The sequence below is a fragment of the Heterodontus francisci genome, chromosome 5 (assembly GCF_036365525.1).
Source record: "Heterodontus francisci isolate sHetFra1 chromosome 5, sHetFra1.hap1, whole genome shotgun sequence".
Lineage (NCBI taxonomy): Eukaryota > Metazoa > Chordata > Chondrichthyes > Heterodontiformes > Heterodontidae > Heterodontus > Heterodontus francisci.
In genome coordinates, this window is record NC_090375.1 from 171408158 (window position 1) to 171431682 (window position 23525).

At 42.2% G+C, this 23525-nt stretch overlaps 1 protein-coding gene across 3 annotated transcripts in view; it reads right to left on the reverse strand.

Annotated features, from left to right (window-relative positions):
* Positions 1–23525, reverse strand: part of LOC137370131 (suppressor of cytokine signaling 6) — an 80572-nt gene that overhangs the window by 4039 nt on the left and 53008 nt on the right. The gene's annotated exons all lie outside the window — the stretch shown is intronic.

The following is a 23525-nucleotide window of genomic DNA, read 5'->3' on the forward strand; positions in this document are numbered from 1 at the left end:
AAAGTGTCTTTATTAAAACTGACCAATCTTCTCAATCCTTACCAAGCTTGTCCAACAATGGGTTACAAAGGGTTCATCAAGTAGGATAACAAGACAAAAAACAAACTAAGCTAGATTTTTAGGTTCACAATCATACATATTTTGATCTTTACAAAAGCTCACTCAAGAGTAAGTTAGCTTTTGTCAGCCATCCAGGCTCTGCTTACAGAGGCGACAACATGAATCTGACAGCTGCCTGCACACCATTTTTCAGTGAACTGAATGGGAAGCATTGCTACGACTCGAGCTATGTGTTGGAAAAGATGCTGCCATGGCCTTGATCGCAAATATGCACTTTTTGTTGCATTCAGAAACTATGTAAGAACTCATTTAAATGTTGGATATTTTGCCACCAATGGATCAGAGCAGTTTAACAAAATCACTAATGTCTTTAAGGCACTGTTATGCCCAAATTAACTTTCCAATCACCGTAAACCATTACCAGATTTTTAAAAGTAATTTTAATAGTGACTGAAAATTAATTTTGAAAAGTAATCTTTTTACTGCAGATGAGACAAGTAGTAAGCAGGATACAGAAGAGTGCCAATAGGCACCGAGAAAGCAGAAGCTTTGCATTGTTTACACAGAAACATGATTCCGTTATCCTGGCTGAGTGTGGACAGGATGGGTGGAACTGTCTAGTATGTACGGGTTCATCCAAATCAGCATCAATATGTGGATCACCGTCCTTCAAAAAACAAAGATGGTGAGGGTCACACAGCCACAAGTTCAGAAACACATAATTCAGCTGAATCCCAGCAGTGTTTCTAGTTTGGGACAAACCCAAACTTCAACTGGCTCTATAATATGCAATTTATCAAGGGCTGGAAGTGAAGGAATAACTAGACTGATTTTACTCAACAGGTTATTAAATAAATTCATTTTTTAAAGCAGGCAAGTGGGGAAGTGAAACACTATTTGTTAGTTGGTGTCTCTGTTTTAACCATCATCATGCTTGGATTGAGTAGCATTTAAATGTGATGAAAATTCTTCAAGAACATAAAATTTCTGGAAACATACAGCAAATTTCAGCAACTGAAAAAATAAAAGACAGTCTAACCCTTCAAGCAGAGACCCTTCAACAAAACGGTCTACATGCTCAGGGAAAGAATTCTGACAAAAGGTCTCCAACTATTTTTTCTCTGCTCAGATTCTGAACCAGTCATGTATTTCCAGCATTTAATTTTTTATTGTAGATTTCCAGCAATTGCAGTTTTTCTTTTGTCTACTTTCAAAAATGTAAACTGCCTCCAGATATTCACTTAATTTAGCAAATAATTCCAGCAATAACGAACTCACATGACTTTAGAAGAAAAATATAGAAGAACAAAAGCCAAACATTCACTGGCTAATTCTTTATTGAATTTTTTTTATTCATTCATGGGATTTGGGCATCACTGGCTAGGCCAGCATTTATTGCCCATCCCTAATTGCCCTTGAGAAGGTGGTGGTGAGCTGCCTTCTTGAACCGCTGCAGTCCATGTGAGGTAGGTACACCCACAGTGCTGTTCAGAAGGGAGTTCCAGGATTTTGACCCAATGACAGTGAAGGAACGGCGATATAGTTGCAAGTCAGGATGGTGTGTGACTTGGAGGGGAACATGCAGGTGATGGTGTTCCCATGCATTTGCTGCCCTTGTCCTTCTAGTTGGTAGAGATCGCGGGTTTGGAAGGTGCTGTCTAAGGAGCCTTGGAGAATTGCTGCAGTGCATCTTGTACATGGTACACACTGCTACCACTATGCATCGATGGTGGAGGGAGCGAATGTTTGTGGATGGTGTGCCAATCAAGTGGGCTGCTTTGTTCTGGATGGTGTTGAGCTTCTTGGGTGTTGTTGGAGCTGCACCCATCCAGGCAAGTGGAGAGTATTCCATCACACTCCTGACTTGTGCCTTGTAGATGGTGGACAGGCTTTGGAGAGTCAGGAGGTGAGTTACTCACCGCAGGATTCCTAGCCTCTGACCTGTTTTTGTAGCCACGGTATTTATATGGCTACGCCAGTTCAGTTTCTGGTCAATGGTAACCCCTAGGATGTTCAGTGGGGGATTCAGCGATCGTAATGCCATTGAATGTCAAGGGGAGAGGATTAGATTCTCTCTTGTTGGAGATGGTCATTGCTTGGCACGAATGTTACTTGCCACTTATCAGCCCAAGCCTGGATATTGTCCAGGTCTTGCTGAATTGCTGCAATGTGGCGCATGAACAAACCCAATATATTTCAGAACAATGGGCGGCACAGTGGCGCAGTGGTTAGCACCGCAGCCTCACAGCTCCAGCGACCCGGGTTCAATTCTAGGTACTGCCTGTGCGGAGTTTGCAAGTTCTCCCTGTGACCGCGTGGGTTTTCGCTGGGTGCTCCGGTTTCCTCCCACAGCCAAAGACTTGCAGGTTGATAGGTAAATTGGCCATTATAAATTGCCCCTTGGTGGTAGGGGAATTGAGGAAAGGTGGGGATGGGGTAGGAAAAGGGGATTAATGTAGGATTAGTATAAATGGGTGGTTGATGGGTGGGCCGAAGGGCCTGTTCCAGTGCTATATCTCTAAATAAATAAAATACTATATACGTGATCACTAGCAGAAAATAGCATGAGGTTGAATTGTGCGAGATTTCCACCTCCTAAATGCTTCAAGTAGCTATTGTTTGAAAAGTGCTCCTCGCATCTCAGCTCAAGTCAGTATTTACCAAACTAGCCTGAGCTGAAGAAAATATCCTCACAGTAATTCTTTATGGTATTCCCAATAATTAATCCACAGCCTAAATCTACAATATAATCAAGCCTTCAGAGGGAGAAATCAAGTGAACAAGACACTTCTCTATAGGAAATAGGAAGAAATAAAACAGTGAGAATCACAGTCAGTTCCAGAGCAGGATCAACAGAGGTTTAGTAAAAAACTCTTGTCACTAAGAAAGTGCAGGACACTATTTTTCACAAGCTGTATTTAGCTTAAAAGTTAGAAACTTCATATCCTACATGACCTTGAACACTTAAAAGTACAAACTAACAGATGAAGTAACATTCAGTACACTGTTTTGAACCTCTGACCTAAATCATTAATGGCACAGCTTAGAATTGATTCCTCATCAGCATGATGCTTTAAAACTGAGAATCCTGCATACACTGTTTCCTTTACATACTTTCTTTCTTTTTTTCTTTTTGGGCCTCCTTATCTCGAGAGACAATGGATACGCGCCTGGAGGTGGTCAGTGGTTTGTGAAGCAGCGCCTGGAGTGGCTATAAAGGCCAATTCTGGAGTGACAGGCTCTTCCACAGGTGCTGCAGAGAAATTTGTTTGTTGGGGCTGTTGCACAGTTGGCTCTCCCCTTGCGCCTCTGTCTTTTTTCCTGCCAACTACTAAGTCTCTTCGACTCGCCACAATTTAGCCCTGTCTTTATGGCTGCCCGCCAGCTCTGGCGAATGCTGGCAACTGACTCCCACGACTTGTGATCAATGTCACACGATTTCATGTCGCGTTTGCAGACGTCTTTATAACGGAGACATGGACGGCCGGTGGGTCTGATACCAGTGGCGAGCTCGCTGTACAATGTGTCTTTGGGGATCCTGCCATCTTCCATGCGGCTCACATGGCCAAGCCATCTCAAGCGCCGCTGACTCAGTAGTGTGTATAAGCTGGGGATGTTGGCCGCTTCAAGGACTTCTGTGTTGGAGATATAGTCCTGCCACCTGATGCCAAGTATTCTCCGAAGGCAGCGAAGATGGAATGAATTGAGACGTCTTAACTTTACAACTTGACCAAATATCAACAAATCTCCTCATCCTGGAGGAATTCCTGGCTATATTAGAAAATTTATGACCATCTTGATCTGAATTAACTATTCCACTTATTGCATTGTAGGGTGAATCTGAGCCATGTAGCAGATTAAACCCAAGGTACTAAATGGAACATGCAGAGATCAATTTAAGCAAAAGAAATGTAGATTCAATAACTTGAAGTACATGGGTCGCATGAAATGTTAGTGTTCTACAAGTATGCCTGCAAACCAGGGATCTACTTTAAAGCAGCAGAGCTAGGTGTCCTGTGGCTCACTGGAGAAAAATATCATTTTGCCCAGGTTTGACACCCAGTCTCTAATTAGTTAGCTGGTCCCAGCAGAGCAGGAGTTGAGGCAGTGTAGTGGTTTCACAGCTCACAGAGGAAGGGCAGGTCAGGTTTTTGCTCCTCACCATTATCCAGAGACCCTTGCTGGAAAATACAACTGGACATCAGGTGAGAATAGGCTCAAAAACAGCTCACAGATGTGCCACCTTGGTGAGGAGCCAGCAGATATAGCACCCATGCAACTGTACACCAGCGAGAGTTAATACATTACAGTGGAAAGTGAGGAAAAGAAAGAAAAAAGTTTACACACTATCTATTTAAAAGGTTCAACAGTACAAGTTGGAAAGTTCCAAATTATTCCCTAAAACAGATGTGCACAATACGTGGGTGGAAACTAGCTAAACAATTATGTAAATCAGACGATCAGCACAATCTTTCTTTTCCTCTCTCCCTTCCCTCAAAGCAGGAGATGAGAGAAACATTTTACTTAAATAAGTAGCATGTTTCCTGCGTGAAATGCAAAAGTAGACTTTTAAAAAATTCAAATTGGGGCTGGCAGATGCAGTGGGTTAGTGTGGTTCTTTCCTGGACCAGTTTGTTTCTATTTGCTTTCAGGGCATGGGTGAAGCGGACAGATTCAGTTATTACATACCATTAGGTACCCTGAAAAAATGACGGTGAGACCTCTCCTTAAAATACTGCATCCCTAATGCTGATGGTGTTAAGTGGGAATTCCAGGATTCTGATCCAGTAAAAAATAAAGGCATGGTAATATAGGTCTAAGTTAGGATGTTATGTGCCTTGGAGGGGAGCGTGAAGATGATGCTGTTGTGTACTTATTAGTAGAGGTCCTTGGTCTGGGAAACGATGTTGAAGTAAGTTCAACAAGTTGCTATGTTTCCTGTAGATAGGACATACTGGAACCACAGTGTTCAGTGTTCCAGTGATGGAAGGGGTGGATATTTAGTTCAGTAGCAAGGGTGCTGATCAAGGGGATTGCTCTATCATAAGAGCATAAAAACATTAGCAATAGGAACTGGAGTAGACCAAAAGGCCCCTTGAGCCTGCTCCATCATTCAATAAGATGACGGTTGATCTTCTACCTCAACTCCACCTTCTCACCCTATCCCATACTCCTTGATTCCTTAGTGTCCAAAAATCTATCAGTCTCCACCTTGAAAATACTCGATGACTAAGCATCTACAGCCCTCTAGGGTATAGAACTCCAAATATTCACAAGCCTCTGAGAAAACATATTCCGCATATGAGTCCTAAATGGCCGACCCCTTAACCTGAGCTATGGACCCTCGTTTTAGACTCTCCAACCAGGTGAAACAGCTTCTCATATTCTTCCCTATCAAGCCCTCTAAGAATTTTATACATTTCAATGCGATCACCTCTGATCTCCAGAGAACATTGGCCCATTCTAATCAACCTCTCCTCATAGAACAATCCTCTCATCCCAGTCATCAATCTACTGAACCTTTGTTGCACCCCAGTCTAAGGCACGTATATTCTGCCTTAGATAAGGAGACCAAAACTGCATTCCAGCTTTGGTCTCACCAAAGCCCTATTAGTCCAGCAAGACTTCTTTATTCTAATTTTCTCGCCCCCTTGGAATAAAGGCTTACATACCATTTGCTTTCCTAATTGCTTGCTGTACTTGCATGTTAACTTTGTGATTTGTGTACAAGGACATGAAAATCACTCTGCATACCAACCTTTGCTAGTCCTCTGACCTTTTAAAAAAAAATCTGTTTTTCTATTTTTCCTACCAAAGTGGATAATATCACATTTCTCCGCATTATACTCCATCTGCCACCTTCTTGCACTGTCTTGATGGTACTAAGCTTCCTGAGTGCAGTTGCACCCATCCAAATGAGTAGTCGGTTTTCCATCACATTCCTTATTTGAGTCTTGCAAATGGTGGAGAGACTTTGAGGGGCCAGGAGACAAGCCACTCATTGCAGAATACCCTGCTCTTGCAGCCAAGGTGTTGATATAGCTGGTTTAGTTATATTCTGCGATAATAAATTTGTAGAGATTTCATAATTTGTGAATAATGTATCGGAGGCAGTGCTTTTCTGTCGAATGATTTCTGTCCTTTTTGAAAAAAAATTAGTAGTAATGCCTTTCACCAAACACAGATGAAATGCTATACTTTTACAAGTGTGACTGTAAAGCCCTCCCTGTGTTCTAATATTGTCAAGAAATAAGTATTTAAAAAAAACAAATCTCCTGCATAGCTTTTGTTTATATTTTTCTCAAGCAGCACACAATAAAATGCAGAATTCAGGAACTAAATTGTTAAGTAATGTTCCTGACATATCAGCTAGTTTTGAATTTGATGATGTGATTAGTTTTGTAAAAATTCACTCTAAAGTAGCAATCCCTCTGTTAGCTCCAAGATTCCCATGTGAAATGATTCTAGCCAATTGTAATCCAGTTTCTGGTGGGGTTAAGGTGCACTAGTGCAACAGGAAAAGCAAGGGGCCAAATTAACTGGAGAGTGTACGGTGCAAGTACTGCAGCCCCAATTTTGATGTGCCATGTACAGGGGCTGAAGCGAGGGAGCCACAACTCCCAGACCTCCTTTAAATGCTGACTCCCACCTGATCCTGGCAGTAATAATGTGGAGTGGGATTCCAGGTCTCTGAAGGCTGGGGTGGGGCATCTAGGTATGATCAGGATCAGGGAGGGAAGCCTGGGTAGGAGTGTTTTTTCTTGTTCTTGCTCCTCCTGACCCACAAAGAAAACTAAAATTCAGAATCAAGCTGAGCCTGTGGCCCTGGATCCATTCGTTGCCAGCTTTCCCAGGTGTATTCGGTACTCTGCAAGAGTCACACGGCCCAGGAATAAATGAGGTCATCAGACACTGGCTTTTGAATATTTACGAAGCTCCCACCTGCCCGATACAAGATCCTCCAATGCTGCCCTATAAAATGGCATGGCATAAATAAGATGAATTCTCACTGGGAGTGGGGTTAAAATCTGGTCTTGTGTTAGAAAACGTTATCCCATTCTCAGGACTAACATGTCACTTTGATGAAAAAAATTTACTAAAATATCTCCCTTTTGCCACTCAGAATGCTCTCCCTCACCTTATGATGTAGAAAGATGCCACTGCACACGTGCCAGGAAAGACCTCAAAACTCTACCATGCCTTTGAACTTAAGATGTTTGCAAAAACAGGAAATTACTGCAAATTCACTCAGCCACTTATTTGTTCTGCTAGCAACTGCAATTTGTAATAGTTTTATTGATGTTACAGGTTTCTTCAAATGCATTTACTATGGACTGAGCAGTTATGTGGTCATTTGAGGAATAGTTCATACAAATGAGCAGAAACATTTGTTAAAATATTAATGTTCATTCTTGTAAGTCTTCACTGTCACTATCAAGACTTAACTGACCAATAACTTCTTGCTCCTCACCTTCTAGTTCCCAAATTTGAGATTAAATAAAAACTGCTTAAGTCATTGAAGGTGGCCAGACAGGTTGAGAGAGCGGTTAATAAAGCATACAGTGTTCTGGGCTTTATTAATAGGGGAATACAGTACAAGAGCAAGGAAGTTATGTTGAACTTGTATAAGACACTAGTTCAGCCTCAGCTGGAGTACCGCGTCCAGTTCTGGGCGCCGCACTTTAGGAAAGATGCGAGGGCATTGGAGAGAGCACAGAAAAGATTCACGAGAATGGTTCCAGGGATGAGGAATTTCAGTTATGAAGATAGATTGGAGAAATTAGGACTGTTCCTTGAAGAGAAGGCTGAGAGGTGATTTGATAGAGGTATTCAAAATCATGAGGTATTTGGACAGAGTAGATAGAGAGAAAGTGTTCCCACCCATGAAATGATTGAGAACGAGAGGGCACAGATTTAAAATATTTGGTAAGAGAAGCAAAAGTGACGAGGAAAAACTTTTTCAAGCAGCCAGTGGTTAAGGTGGTGGAGAATGTGGTGGAGGCAGGTTCAATTGAAGCATTCAAAAGGGAATTAGACAGTCATATGTAAAGGAAGAATATGCAGGGTTATGGGGAGAAGACAGGGGAATGGAACTGAGGGAGTTACTCTTTCAGAGAGCCAGTGCGGGCACGATGGGCCGAATGACCTCCTTCTGCACTGTAATGATTCTGAGATTCTGCTTGTTTACTCCTTTTCTCGGCTTATGTTGCAATTACACATTTTCCCTTTAGCAAAGGTGTGCGTTCATTCAACATTTAAAAAAAACCTTAAATGTCTAACTTACAAATTTTGTATAAGTATTTATTCAGCTCTCCATTTAGAAAAATTAGACCCAAAATTGTCCCAAATTGCCTTTCTCTATCATAGAAACATGCTAGCATATTCTTTGAATATTCTTGTATTTTCACATAAATATGAACTGTGACACTGTACCTTTAACATACTGACATAGGAACATAGGAAGATAGTAGCAGGAGTAGGCCATTCAGCCCACCAAGCCTGCCCTGCCATTCAATATGATCATGGCTGATCATCCACTTCAATGCCTTTTTCCCACACTATCCCCATATCCCCTTATGTCATTTGTATTTAGAAATCTGTCAACCTCTGCTTTAAACATACTCAATGACTGAGCTTCCATAGCCCTCTGGGGTAGAGAATTCCATAGATTCACAACCCTCTGAGTAAAGAAATTTCTCCTTATCTCCGTCCTAAGTGGCTTTCCCCTTATTTTGAAATTATGTCCCCTAGTTCTAGACTCCCCAACCAGGAGAAATATCTTAGCTACATCTACCAATAACCATGACAGTCAAATGGTTGTTTGTAAAACCTCATCCTGAAGCTTTACCTTAGTTGTTTTGACATGAGGTGACAGCAAATCAAAGTGAATCAATAACTGGAAATTATACCCAGAAAGCTCCCAATTGCACCAGATCAGACAACAAAGAAGCTTTGCAACAGAAGAATGAACTGCAATAATGTCAGCCTTGGCTCATTTGGTAGCACTCTCACCTCAAAGTCAGAAGGGAGTGAATTAAAGTGTAATTCTAGATACTTGAGCACAAAATCTAGGCTGACAGTCCAGTGCAGTACTGTGGGAATACTGTACAAATCTTATTGTTAAGATGTTAAACTGAGGCCTCACCTGCCTTCTCAGGTGGGTATAAAATATCCCCTGGCACTATTTCAAAGCAGGGCAGTGGAACTCCCTGGTGTCCAGGTCAACATATATCCCTCAACCAACATAATTAGAAAGATCTGGTTATTATCACATTGCTGTTTGTGGGACCTTGCTGTAATTTTTAAAATTTTTTCACGAGATGCGGGAGTCGCTGGCAACACCAGCATTTGTTGCCCATCCCTAATTGCTCGAGAAGTTGGTGGTGAGCCGTCTTCTTGAACCACTGTGGTTCATCAGATGTAGGTAAACCCACAGTGCTATCAAGAAGGGAGTTCCAGGGTTTTGACCCAGTGACAGTGAAGGAATGGCGAAATAGTTCCAAATCAGGATGTTGTGTGACTTGGAAGGGAACTTGCAGGTGGCGGTGTTCCCATGCATCTTCTACCCTAGTCCTTCTAGCTGTAGAGGTCATGGGTTTGGAAGGTGCCGTCTAAGGAAGCTTGGTGAGTTGCTGCAGCGCATCTTGTATATGGTACACACTGCTGCACTGTGCACTGGTGATGCAGGGAGTGAATGTTTAAGATGGTGGATGGGGTGCAAAACAGTGTGAAGGAATCCAGCCATAATAAGTGGCTATAATTCAAAAGAGTTATTTTCCTATGAATTAGGGATTAAAAAATTAAAAGCAGGATTGATCTGCTTGGAAGGTTAAAAGAAAAAGGTTTCCTAAGCATGCCTGTAACATGTCTCTGTAGTCAAGGGCCCTAACACCCCGTGGTCAAGGACGCAGTTTAACTGCTTCTTCCTAAGAACACAATGGCAGGTTCTGAAAAACAGGAACTCACTTCAACAAGTCATTAGCATCATCACCTCAGCAAAGCACTGATAATACAAGTTTCATAAATAATCATTGCAAGTTATTACAATTTAACAATGAATGACATGATTTTATACAGATGGGCTTAAATCACGTGTCAAGTAAATCCAGGAAACTGAGTTATAATATTAAAACACAATGAGATAGCTAGGAAGTGCGCCATCATTTGCTAGCTCTAGGGATGTTGACCACCATCTGTGCTCACAGCTTCCTGATGGCTCAGCCTTGTTTGAGAAATTAAATAATGTGGATTTCAACTAGAAATTGAGTTATTTGGCCTTATTTGGGAAATAGAAGGGGACTAACCTACGTGCAAGAGAGGTAACACTCCCATATGTAAAAAAAAATCGTTATGCAGCTTAGTAACTATATAAGTATTGGAACCACAGAGTGGATCTTTAGAATCATTGGATTCACTCCAGCATTTCTCATGGTAAAGGTATGAGCTACTGTGGTGCGACGATAATAGTTCTCCCCTTAATTGAGATAGAGGCATCTCGCTAAACTCTAGCTTTCTACTCGGGGATTTAAGGTAAATTCTGCTTTAAATATTGATGGCTATCTTAAATATTTTACTGTAACAATATTTAGACTTAAAACTTGGATTCTCTGCTAGTAAGATTATACTTTCTTTCTCTTCTTAGAACTATTAACATTGTAATTGTTTTATCCATCAGATGTCAATTACATATTCGGTTCTTTAATAAACCTTTATATAATTTAGAAATATATTGTTTCATATACTCTTCTGTATCTCAAACTTGAGAACCCATCTCCGTACACTTCAGTGGGGAGGTACATTATTGAGGAGAGACACCCGGACCCTTACAACATCCGGGTTGTTATAATCTGGCTAAAATGTGTTAAAAAGGCTATCAGGAGGATGATAATATCCTCCACTAGTTCTTTCCCTTTGGGGAGAGTTAGATCAATTCTTCAGACCCATTCAAGTGTCTGTGAGATCTGTCTTTCTCAACTTTTAAGTGACAGTGATCATCTGGCAAGTATGCCTTATTCGGCATGGTCCCAAAAAGGGGCTAGGATTATAATCCACTTCATCAGCACGTCCTTTCCACGTCACCCTGCAAATTGTCTCTCTTCAGGTGCTCATTCAATTCCCTTTTGAAAGCCACGATTGAAACTGCCTCCACCACACTCTCAGGCAGTGCATTCCAGATCCTAACCACACGCTGCGTAAAAATGTTTTTCCTCATATCGCCATTGGTTCTTTTGCCAATCACCTGAAATCAGTGTCCTCTGGTACTCGTCCTTTCCTGCCAACGGGAACAGTTTCTCTCTATTACATCTGGACCCCTCATGATTTTGAGCATCTCTATTAAGTCTCCTCTCAACCTTCGTTTCTCTAAGGAGAGAAACCCCAACTTCTCCAATCTATCCACATAACTGAAGTTTCTCATCTCTGGAACCATTCTCATAATTTTTTTCTGCACCCTCTCTAAAGCCTTCACATCCTTCTTAAAATGCACTCCAGTTGAGGTCGAACCAGTGTTTTATGAAGATTCATCATAACTTTAATTTTGTACTCTATTCCTCTATTTATAAAGCCCAGGATCCCGTCTGCCTTTTAAACCACTTTCTCACCTGCCCTGCCACCTTCTTTAAATCTCCTTTGTACCCTCTCCAAGGACCTAACATCCTTCTTGAAGTGTAGCACCCAGAATTGGACACAAAACTCTAGCTGCAGCATAAACAGTGATTTATAAAGGTTTAATATAATTTTCTTGCTTTTGGATTTCATTCCTCTATTAATGAAGCCGAGGATCCCACATGCTTCTGTTAAACAGCCTCATCAACTTGTCCTGCCACCTTCAAAAAACATAAGAACTAGGAGCAGGAGTAGGTCATTCAGCCCTTCGAGCCCACTCCGCCATTCAATGAGATCATGTCTGATCTTCTACTTCAATACTATTTTCCTGCACTATTCCCATAACCCTTGATGCTTTTGATATGTAGAAATCTATCAATCTCAGTCTTGAACATACAGAATGACTGAGCCTCCACAGCCCTCTGGGGCAGAGAATTGCAAAGATTCACCACCCTCTGAGTGAAGAAATTCCTCTTCATTTCAGTCCTAAATGGCCTGTCCCTTATTCTGAGTCTGTGTCCCCTGGTTCTAGACTCCCCAACCGGAGGAAACATCTTGCCAGCATCAACCCTGTCAAGCCCTGTAAGAATTTTGTATGTTTGAATGAGATCACCTCTCATTCTTCTAAACTCCAGAGCATAAAGGTCAGTCTATCCTTCATCCCAAAAATTGGTTAGGTGAACCTTCAGTGCACTCCCTCTATGACAAGTATATCATTCCTTAGGTAAGGAGACCAAAACTGCACATAATACTCCAGGTGTGGTCTCACCAAGACTCTATATAATTGCAGTAAGACACCTTTACTCGTATACTCAAATCCTCTTGTAATGAAGGCGAACATGCCATTTGCCTTCTTAATTGTGTGCTGTACCTGCATGTTAGTTTTCAGTGACTTATGAACAAGGACACCCAAGTCCCTTTGAAATTCAACACTTCCCAGACTCTCACCATTTAAGAAATACTCTGTATTTCTGTTTTTCCTATCAAAGTGGATAGCCTCACATTTCTCCACATTGTATTCAATCTGTCAAATTTTTGCCCACTCACTTCACCTCTCTAAATTCCCCTTGAAGCATCTTTGCAACCTCCTCACAACTCACACTTCCATCTAGTTTTGTGTCATCCGCAACTTGAAAATATTACATTTAATCCTCAAATCCAAATCATTGGTATAGATTGTGAATAGCTGGGGCCCAAGCTATTCTTGTGGTATCCTTGCGGTACCCCAATAGTCACAGCCTGCCAATCTGAAAATGACCTATTTATTCCTACTCTCTGCTTTCTGTCTGTTAACCAGTTCTCAATCCATGCCAGTATATTCCCCCCAATAACATGTGCTCTAATTTTCTTCACTAACCTCTTGTGTGGGACCTTATCAAAAGCTTTCTGAAAATCTAAATATACCACATCCACCAGTTCCCCTTATCTATTCTGCTAGTTACATCCTCAAAAAACTCCAACAGGTTTGTCAAACACGATTTCCTTTTCATAAATCCATGTTGACTCTGCCCAATCCTACCATTATTTTCTAAGTGTCCTGTTATCACATCCTTTATTATAGATTCTAGCATTTTCCCTCTGACTGATGTTAGGCCAACAGGTCTGTAGTTCCCTGTTTTTTCTCTCTCTCCTTTCTTAAATAGTGGGGTTACATTTGCCACCTTCCAATCTACAGGAACCATTCCAGAGTCTATAGAATTTTGAAAGATGACCACCAATGCATCAACTCTCAATGCAGCTACCTCTTTCAACACTCTGGGATGTAGATCATCAGATCCAGGGGATTTATCTACTTTAAGCCCCATTATTTTCTCTAGTACCATTTTTAAACTAATATTAATACCTTGCAGTTCCTCGTTTACACTGGTCCCTTGATTCTCCATTATTTCTGGGAGGTTTTTAGTATTTTCCTTTGTGAAGATAGACACAAAGTATTTGTTTAGTCTCTCTGCCATTTCCTTATTCCTCACTATAAATTCTCCTGACTCTGCTTGTGATGGACCCACATTTGTCTTTGCTAATTTTTTTTACAGTGCATTTTTATGTTTGTCGCTGGTTTACTCTCATATTCTATTTTCCTTTTTTTAAAAATCTTTTTCTTGATCCTCCTTTGCAGAATTCTCAGGCTTATCATTTTTTTGGCAACTTTATATGCCTCTTCCTTTGCTCTAATACAATCCTTGATTTATTTTGTTAGCCATGATTGGAACACTTTCCATGCTGGGATTTTGTGCATTAAACAAATGTATTTTTGTTGTAAACTATGTATTAGTTCTTTAAATATTAGCCATTGCCCGTCGACCATCATACTTTTTAATGTAGTTTCCCAATCCACCATAGCCAATTTGCCCCTTGTGAATGTGAAGCCCCAGGTCTCTCTGTTCCTGCACCCCTTTTAGAATTGTACTACTTCATTTATATTGCCTCAACTCATTTTTCCTTCCAAAATGAAGCCTTCACACTGCTCTATATTAAATTTACTCTGCCACGTGTCTGTCCATTTCACCAGTCTATATCTTCCTTAAGTTTGCTACTATACCCTCATTGTTTACTATATTTCCAAGCTTTGTATCATCTGGAAACATTGAAATAATGCAGGTCATTAATATATATCAAAAAGAGCAGTGATCCAAATACCAACCCCTGGGGAACAACAGAGTATACTCCCCATAGTCGGATAAACAGCCATTCACCACTACCGTCCGATTTCTATATCTTAACCAAACTTGTATCCACGCTGTCACTGTCCTTTTGATCCCACGGGTTTCAATTTAGCTACCAAGTCAATTATGTGGCACTTTATGAAACACCTTCTGAAAGCTGGAACATCAACTGTAGTATTGCCATGAACCCTCTCCATTATTCAACTGAAGAACTGAATCAAGTTTGTCAGACAGGATTTTCCTTTAATAAATACATTTTTGCTGTAATTTATTAACCCTTGTTCTTCCACGTGACTATTCATTTCTTTCCTGGATTATAGCCTCTAGAAGTTTCCCCACAACTGGCATTAGGTTGACTTCTCTTTTCTGAGCACAGCTATAACATTTGCAACACTCCAGTCCTCTGTAATCACTCTCATATCTATCAGGACTGAAAACTGTGACCAAAACCTCTGCTATTTCCACCCTTACTTCCACTTAGCAACCTGGCTGCATCCCATCTAGACTGAGTGACTTTTCTACTGACAGCCATTTAAGTACCTCTTCTTTATCCATTCCTATTATTTCTAATATAAAAGCAAAATACTGCAGATGCTGGAAATCGGAAATAAAAACAAGTAGTGCTGGAAATACTCAGCAGGTCTGGCAGCATCTGTGGAGAGAGAAGCAGAGTTAATGTTTCAGGTCAGTGACCCTTCTTCAGAACTAGCACATATTAGAAATGTGAAAGGTTTGAAGCAAGTAAAGCGGGGGTGGGGCAAGAGATAACAAAGGAGGTGTAGATAGGACAAGGTCACAGAGAATAACCGACCAGAAGGTCATGGAACAAAGGCAAACAATATGTTAATGGTGTGTTGAAAGACAAAGCATTAGTACAGATAGGGTGTTAATGGACTTAAAACTGAACAGCCACAAGCACAAACATGAAAAAAACAGTGGGTAGGCAAATTGAACAAACGAAGATAAAATAAAATAAACACTAAAAAATATAAAAAAAGAGAAATAATAAAAATAACTAAAATAAAAGTAAAATGGCGGTCCCTTCATGCTCTGAAATTATTGAACTCAATGTTCAGTCCGGCAGGCTGCAGTGTACCACGAGCCTGCTTGTTCGAATGGAACACTGCAGCAATCCCAGGATAGAGATGTGAGCATGAAAGCAGGGGGGAGTGTTGAAATGACAAGCAACCGGAAGCTTGGGGTCATGATTTCGGACTGAGCGGAGGTGTTCCACAAAGTGGTCACCCAGTCTGTGTGTTTGGTCTCCCCAGTGTAGAGGAGACCACATTCTGAGCAGTGAATACAGTATACTACATTGAAAGAAGTACAAGTAAATCGCTGCTTCACCTGAAAGGAGTGTTTGGGGCCTGGGATATTCTCTGCCTTCTCCTTCACTGAGACGTGGACAGCATCTTCTGCCTCCACATGATGATTTCCTTTTTGACCCCACTCTTCTTTTGACGACCCTTTTGTGATTTATATGTTCATAAAATACTTCAGTACTTGCTTTAGTATTATCCACTAATCTTTTCTTATACATTCTTTGTCCCTCTTTATTTCCTTTTTCTGTTCTGCTCTGCACTTTCTATATTCACTTGATTCTCTGCTATATTATGAATGTGACATTTATCCTGAGCTTTTTTTTTCTGTTTTATTTTAAGCTCAACTTCTTTAGTCTTCCAGGGAGCTCTAGCTTTGGATTCCCTGCATTGCCCCCTCATGGGAATGTGTCCTGTCTCTAGCTGAACTAGTTCCTCTTTTATGGCCTCCTATTGGTCATTCACTGTTTTACCTGATAATCTTTGTTTCTCGTCCTTTTCCATAAATACTCTAAATGTTCTCCCACTGAAACATTCTCCACTTGCCCCAGTTGGTCACATAAAAAGTACAACGACCTAGTTTTTTTTCTTTCAGTTCCTGACCAGTTCAGGAGCCTGACATAAACAAAGGGTGTTTTGTTATGTTTTTACCTACAAATGTCTAGATTTCCAGATGCCCTTGATTGAAAGTGAATGTAGATGATCAATAAAATAATGCTTCCTTTCTAGGGCACTACAATTTCAGTATTGCATCTTCCAATATATCGCGGTTCATATGCCTGAAAGGTAGGATTCACAGTCTACCAGTGTCAACCAACATAATATGTTGGCAGACTACAAGCTGTGGAAACCACAGTATTGTCAAAGTCCCTGTACAGTGCTATTGACCAATGGTTCCCCTCCCCATCATTGTTTGGATAATGACCTAGTAATTCTCACGTTAGGTTTCTCATTGTCAATAAAAAAAAAGTAGACACCCTGCTATAACAATACATCGACAACACTAGGCAGAGCTACAATACTTGGCACTAACGCATCCGGTACAAGTTTGAACAGAACACTTTATTCAACCTTGAGGTTTCTGAGGTAAATTCTAGCCCATAATTTGCTGTCTAAATAACAGTGGAGGTAACTCTTCTTATGCACAAATGCTACTTGCTTTAGTATTACTCACTAATCTTTTCAGGCAAATTCAGGCACAGAAAACCAAAAGTTTCTGTCCAAGTTGCTGCGCCACCAAGTTCGTGAAAATGGCATCTTCCGGTCTGCCTCATCATTGAAAAGCATTTAAACATTTAACAAAGTGAAGTTGCTGTATGTGCGCATAAACTCGCCACAGAAATGAAGTCTTGTCCATTGAGTCTAACTTTTACCGATGTAATTAATTGTTAAATACTGGCGGTCTACCTCTCTGGCACTGAAAATTAACTATTACAAATGTGTAGCCTCATTGCTTCATGTTTTACTTGTTGGAGATTTGGAGTTGGATGCCAAATTGCAAATTATTTTTTGTTTTACATTTCATTTGTCTCTTTTAATTCTCTCTCTCTCTCCCCAATCTAAATCTTTCTTTCCCTCTCTTTGTGCAGGATTTTAACAAACCCAACCCACTTGCAGCAGCAAGGGTAGGCAGCCAGCAGCGGGTCGAGAACCCGATTGTTGCTGGAGTGGGCTTTGCCATGGCTGTTTAACTCAGCCACAGCATTAGCATCCTGCTTCCGGGTTTCCTGAACAATCAGAGTGTGGGCATGATGGCAACTTGCACCTGGAAGGATTTCTATTTAAAAAGACCCTAGAAGGGGTCAGAATGGCTCTTTTTTCCTGAGGCATCATCAACCACAAGAATGGAAGTGCACCATGGAAGGCTGCTCCCCAGCCCCGACCTACCACCCCTCCCAGTTCTCTGACTCTTCCCAGGATGTTCTGCTGCAGACTGTGAGTGCCCACAAAGAAGTGCTGCTTCCCACAAATGGGAGGAAGAAGCCAGGTGTGGATGGCAGTGGCTGAGGAGGTGAGCAGCAGGAGTGTGGTCACTCAAATCTGGATAGAACGCTACAAGAGGTTCAGTGACCTCATGAGGGCAGGAAAGGTGAATGGCATGCCACTTTCATGTGCACTCACTCTGACAATCCCAGCCTTCTCCTGTGCACACCAACACACTGTGCAGCTCCACTCATTTCTCTCTTTATTGGCAGTTCCTCACATCCCCATCTGAACAGCTAATAGTGACAGTTAGCCTCCATGAATGTCGTCATTCTACCCACTTCACACAATCCAGTATTTATACATAGCTGTTCACAACCACCAGACATCCCAAAGCACTTTACAGCCAATAAAGTACTTTTGAAGTGTGGTCGCTGTTGTAATATAGGAAACATGGCAACCAGTTTGCACCTAGCAAGCTCCCACAAACAACAATGTGACTGAGGGATAAATAATGGTCGGGAAACTAGTGATTACGCCCCTGCTCTTCTTCGAAATAGTGCCATGGGATCTTCTACGACCACCTGAGGCTAGATGGGGACTCAGTTTAATACCTCATTCGAAAGATGGCACCTCTGACAGTGCAGCACTCCCTCAGCACTGCACTGGAGGTGTCAGCCTTGGTTTTTGTGCTCAAATCCTGAAGTAGTATTGTCATTGAAGGTCAGGAGAATGTGGCTGAAGCCTTTGCTGTCGGAGACAATCATTGCCTGTGATACCAGAGTCAGCCACAGAAAATTTCAAATCCAAACTATGACAGCTACTAAACAAGTGCTCTTGTGCGAACAAGCAAACTAGGATTATTGTATCGATACTTTCAATTTTTTAAAAAAAGCTGCATTAAGTGAGTGAGTTTTAAAAATTATATTTTACTTTTCTAAATATAGCCAATTTTGCCATCAATCATAAAAGCTCTGTACTTTATCCCTTCCAAAACGGCCAAGATAGGGAAAATGGATAGTATTCCTGTCTGGTGCTCCAGTAGATGGGAGAACTGAGATTACTGGTAGAGAAAAAGAACCAAATTGCTTCATCATTTAGGACCACACTGTCCCTAGTACAATCTCAGCCATAACAAGAAATCCAACATATCATCTACAGCCCCAGAGCCAACAGGTGCTCAACATTTACAAAAAATACCTATGTTATCAAAAATGTTCAGATGTTTACACCAAGATGTTTCTTATGACTAGCAGCAAAGCCAGCAATTTAGAACAAACTGTTTGACAACAGAAATGTTCACATTTTGTTTTGATGCAGATCTAACATTTACCTGCTTTTGCTAACTCGAACTTCTTTATAAGAAAGCTAGATGGAAACATTCATGTACTAGGTCAAAAAGAATGTTCTTTCCCTTAATCTGAGTTTTAATGATTTTCTTCAGTTACTACTTCATATGGCATGTAGCCGGTTGGTAGCATTTGATGCACATTAATAGGATTTTTACAATAAAGACAAAAAGGCTTAGGGACAGAGAAAGGCCATTGTGTCCCACAAACCTTTCCCTTTGCATTATGTTAGTCTTTGTAAGTATTGTAAATAGAAATACAGTATGTGGTTTAGAATCTCTTTCTTTTAGTTTCGGTGACTGCAGCGTGGATAGCAACGGAGGTGCGTGAACGGGCTTACAGCTGTGAAGTCAATTTCAGCGTAAGTTTTAAAGTGAATTCCCTTTTGTTTTCGGAGGACCAGGGGACTGCTGGGTAAGGAAAAAGGTATATATTTGTGTGGTGGCTGTACCCGAGACACTACACGTGTAGTGTCTCCCACCCACCCTCCTCCTCTAACCATAAAAAAAGGACTCTGGTGTGTTGATAAGGTAAGCTTTTTATTTAGGAAGTTCTGTCCGTTGGATTGCTAACCTAACAAGTTTTGACTTTTTGTTTTTTTTTTGGTTTTTCAGTAGATTTGTTGGGAATTTGGAATAGTGGGAATGGAGGTTAAGGCAGTTGCATGTTCCTCCTGCAGAATGTGGGAGGTAAGGGTCGCCAAGAGTGTCCCTGCTGACTGCATCTGTGGGAGGTGCACCCAACTCCAGCTCCTCGAGAACCGCGTTAGGGAACTGGAGCTGGAGCTGGATGAACTTCGGATCATTCGGGAGGCGGAGGAGGTTATTGAGAGGAGTTATGGGGAGGTAGTCACACCTCAGGTAAAAGAAGTAGGTAGATGGGTTACCGTCAGGGGAAGGAGGGGGAACCGGCAGGCAGTGCAGGGATCCCCTGTGGCCGTTTCCCTCAACAACAGGTATACCGTTTTGGATACTGTTGCGGGGGACGACTTACCAGGGGTAAGCAATGGGGTACAGATATCTGGCACAGAGTCTGTCCCTGTTGCTCAGAAGGGAAGGGGGAAGAGGAGCAGAACATTAGTCATTGGGGACTCCATAGTTAGGGGAACAGATAGGAGGTTCTGTGGGAACGAGAGAGACTCACGGTTGGTATGTTGCCTCCCAGGTGCCAGGGTTCGTGATGTCTCGGATCGTGTTTTTGGGATCCTTAATGGGGAGGGGGAGCAGCCCCAAGTCGTGGTCCACATAGGCACCAACGACATAGGTACCAACGACATAGGTAGGAAGAGAGATGGGAATTTAAGACAGAAATTTAGGGAGCTAGGGTGGAAGCTTAGAGCGAGAACAAACAGAGTTGTTATCTCTGGGTTGTTGCCCGTGCCACGTGATAGCGAAGCGAGGAATAGGGAGAGAGAGGAGTTGAACACGTGGCTGCAGGGATGGTGCAGGAGGGAGGGTTTTGGTTTCCTGGATAATTGGGGCTCTTTCTGGGGTAGGTGGGACCTCTACAAACAGGATGGTCTTCACCTGAACCAGAGGGGTACCAATATCCTGGGGGGGAGGTTTGCTAGTGCTCTTCGGGGGGGTTTAAACTAATTCAGCAGGGGAATGGGAACCTAAATTGTAGTACCAGTGTACAGGATGTTGAGAGTAGTGAGGTCAGGGATATGGTTACAAGGACGCAAGAGGGCACTGGCAAGCAAGAACCTGGTTTAAAGTGTGTCTATTTCAACGCCAGGAGCATCCGGAATAAGGTGGGTGAGCTTGCAGCATGGGTTGGTACCTGGGATCTCGATGTAGTGGCCATTTCGGAGACATGGGTAGAGCAGGGGCAGGAATGGATGTTGCAGATTCCGGGATTTAGATGTTTCAGTAAGAACAGAGAAGATGGTAAAAGAGGGGGGGGTGTGGCATTGTTAATCAAGGAGAGTATTACAGCGACAGAAAGGACATTTGAGGACTCGGCTACTGAGGTAGTATGGGCTGAGGTTAGAAACAGGAGAGGTGAGGTTACCCTGTTGGGAGTCTTTTATAGACCTCCGAATAGTTCCAGAGATGTAGAGGAAAGGATAGCGAAGATGATTCTCGACAGGGGTGAGAGTAACAGGGTAGTTGTTATGGGGGACTTTAACTTTCCAAATATCGACTGGAAATACTATAGTTCGAGTACTTTAGATGGGTCAGTTTTTGTCCAGTGTGTGCAGGAGGGTTTTCTGACACAGTATGTAGACAGGCCAACCAGGGGCGATGCCACATTGGATTTGGTACTGGGAAATGAACCCGGCCAGGTGTTAGATTTAGATGTAGGTGAGCACTTTGGTGATAGTGATCACAATTCGGTTAGGTTTACCTTAGCGATGGGCAGGGACAGGTATATACCGCAGGGCAAGAATTATAACTGGGGGAAAGGAAACTTTGATGCGATTAGGCAAGATTTAGGATGCGTAGGATGGGGAAGGAAACTGCAGGGGATGGGAACAATCGAAATGTGGAGCTTATTCAAGGAGCAGCTACTGCGTGTCCTTGATAAGTATGTACCTGTGAGGCAGGGAGGAAGTTGTCGTGCGAGGGAGCCGTGGTTTACTAAAGAAGTTGAAGCGCTTGTCAAGAGGAAGAAGGCGGCTTATGTTAGGATGAGACGTGAAGGCTCAGTTAGGGCGCTTGAGAGCTACAAGCTAGCCAGGAAGGATCTAAAGGGAGAGCTAAGAAGAGCAAGGAGAGGACACGAGAAGTCATTGGTGGATCGGATCAGGGAAAACCCTAAGGCTTTCTATAGGTATATCAGGAATAAAAGAATGACTAGAGTTAGATTAGGGCCAATCAAGGATAGTAGTGGGAAGTTGTGTGTGGAATCAGAGGAGATAGGGGAAGTGTTAAATGAATATTTTGCGTCAGTATTTACAGTAGAGAAAGAAAATGTTGTTGAGAATACTGAAATTCAGGCTACGAGGCTAGATGGGATTGAGGTTCACAAGGAGGAGGTGTTAGCAATTTTGGAAAGTGTGAAAATAGATAAGTCCCCTGGGCCAGATGGGATTTATCCTAGGATTCTCTGGGAAGCTAGGGAGGAGATTGCAGAGCCTTTGTCCTTGATCTTTATGTCGTCATTGTCGACAGGAATAGTGCCGGAAGACTGGAGGATTGCAAATGTTGTCCCCTTGTTCAAGAAGGGGAGTAGAGACAGCCCTGGTAATTATAGACCTGTCAGCCTTACTTCGGTTGTGGGTAAAATGTTGGAAAAGGTTATAAGAGACAGGATTTATAATCATCTTGAAAAGAATAAGTACATTAGAGATAGTCAGCACGGTTTTGTGACGGGTAGGTCGTGCCTCACAAACCTTATTGAGTTTTTCGAGAAGGTGACCAAACAGGTGGATGAGGGTAAAGCAGTGGATGTGGTGTATATGGATTTCAGTAAGGCGTTTGATAAGGTTCCCCACGGTAGGCTATTGCAGAAAATACGCAAGTATGGGGTTGAAGGTGATTTAGAGCTTTGGATCAGAAATTGGCTAGCTGAAAGAAGACAGAGGGTGGTGGTTGATGGCAAATGTTCATCCTGGAGTTTAGTTACTAGTGGTGTACCGCAAGGATCTGTTTTGGGGCCACTGCTGTTTGTCATTTTTATAAATGACCTGGAAGAGGGTGTAGAAGGGTGGGTTAGTAAATTTGCAGATGACACTAAGGTCGGTGGAGTTGTGGATAGTGCCGAAGGATGTTGTCGGGTACAGAGAGACATAGATAGGCTGCAGAGCTGGGCTGAGAGATGGCAAATGGAGTTTAATGTGGAAAAGTGTGAGGTGATTCACTTTGGAAGGAGTAACAGGAATGCAGAGTACTGGGCTAATGGGAGGATTCTTGGTACTGTAGATGAACAGAGAGATCTTGGTGTCCCGGTGCATAAATCCCTGAAGGTTGCTAACCAGGTTAATAGGGCTGTTAAGAAGGCATATGGTGTGTTAGCTTTTATTAGTAGGGGGGTCGAGTTTCGGAGCCACGAGGTCATGCTGCAGCTGTACAAAACTCTGGTGAGACCGCACCTGGAGTATTGCGTGCAGTTCTGGTCACCGCATTATAGGAAGGATGTGGAAGCTATGGAAAGGGTGCAGAGGAGATTTACTAGGATGTTGCCTGGTATGGAGGGAAGGTCTTACGAGGAAAGGCTGAGGGACTTGAGGTTGTTTTCGTTGGAGAGAAGGAGGAGGAGAGGTGACTTAATAGAGACATATAAGATAATCAGAGGGTTAGATAGGGTGGATAGTGAGCGTCTTTTTCCTCGGATGGTGATGGCAAACACGAGGGGACATAGCTTCAAGTTGAGGGGTGATAGATATCGGACAGATGTGAGAGGTAGTTTCTTTACTCAGAGAGTAGTAAGGGCGTGGAACGCCCTGCCTGCAGCAGTAGTAGATTCGCCAACTTTAAGGGCATTTAAGTGGACATTGAATAGACACATGGATGAAAATGGAATAGTGTAGGTCAGATGGTTTCACAGGTCGGCGCAACATCGAGGGCCGAAGGGCCTGTACTGCGCTGTAATGTTCTAAATTCTAAAAGTAAATCCTCAACAGTGTATGTCAGCCATCCAAAGTCCAAGTTATCACCTAAAAT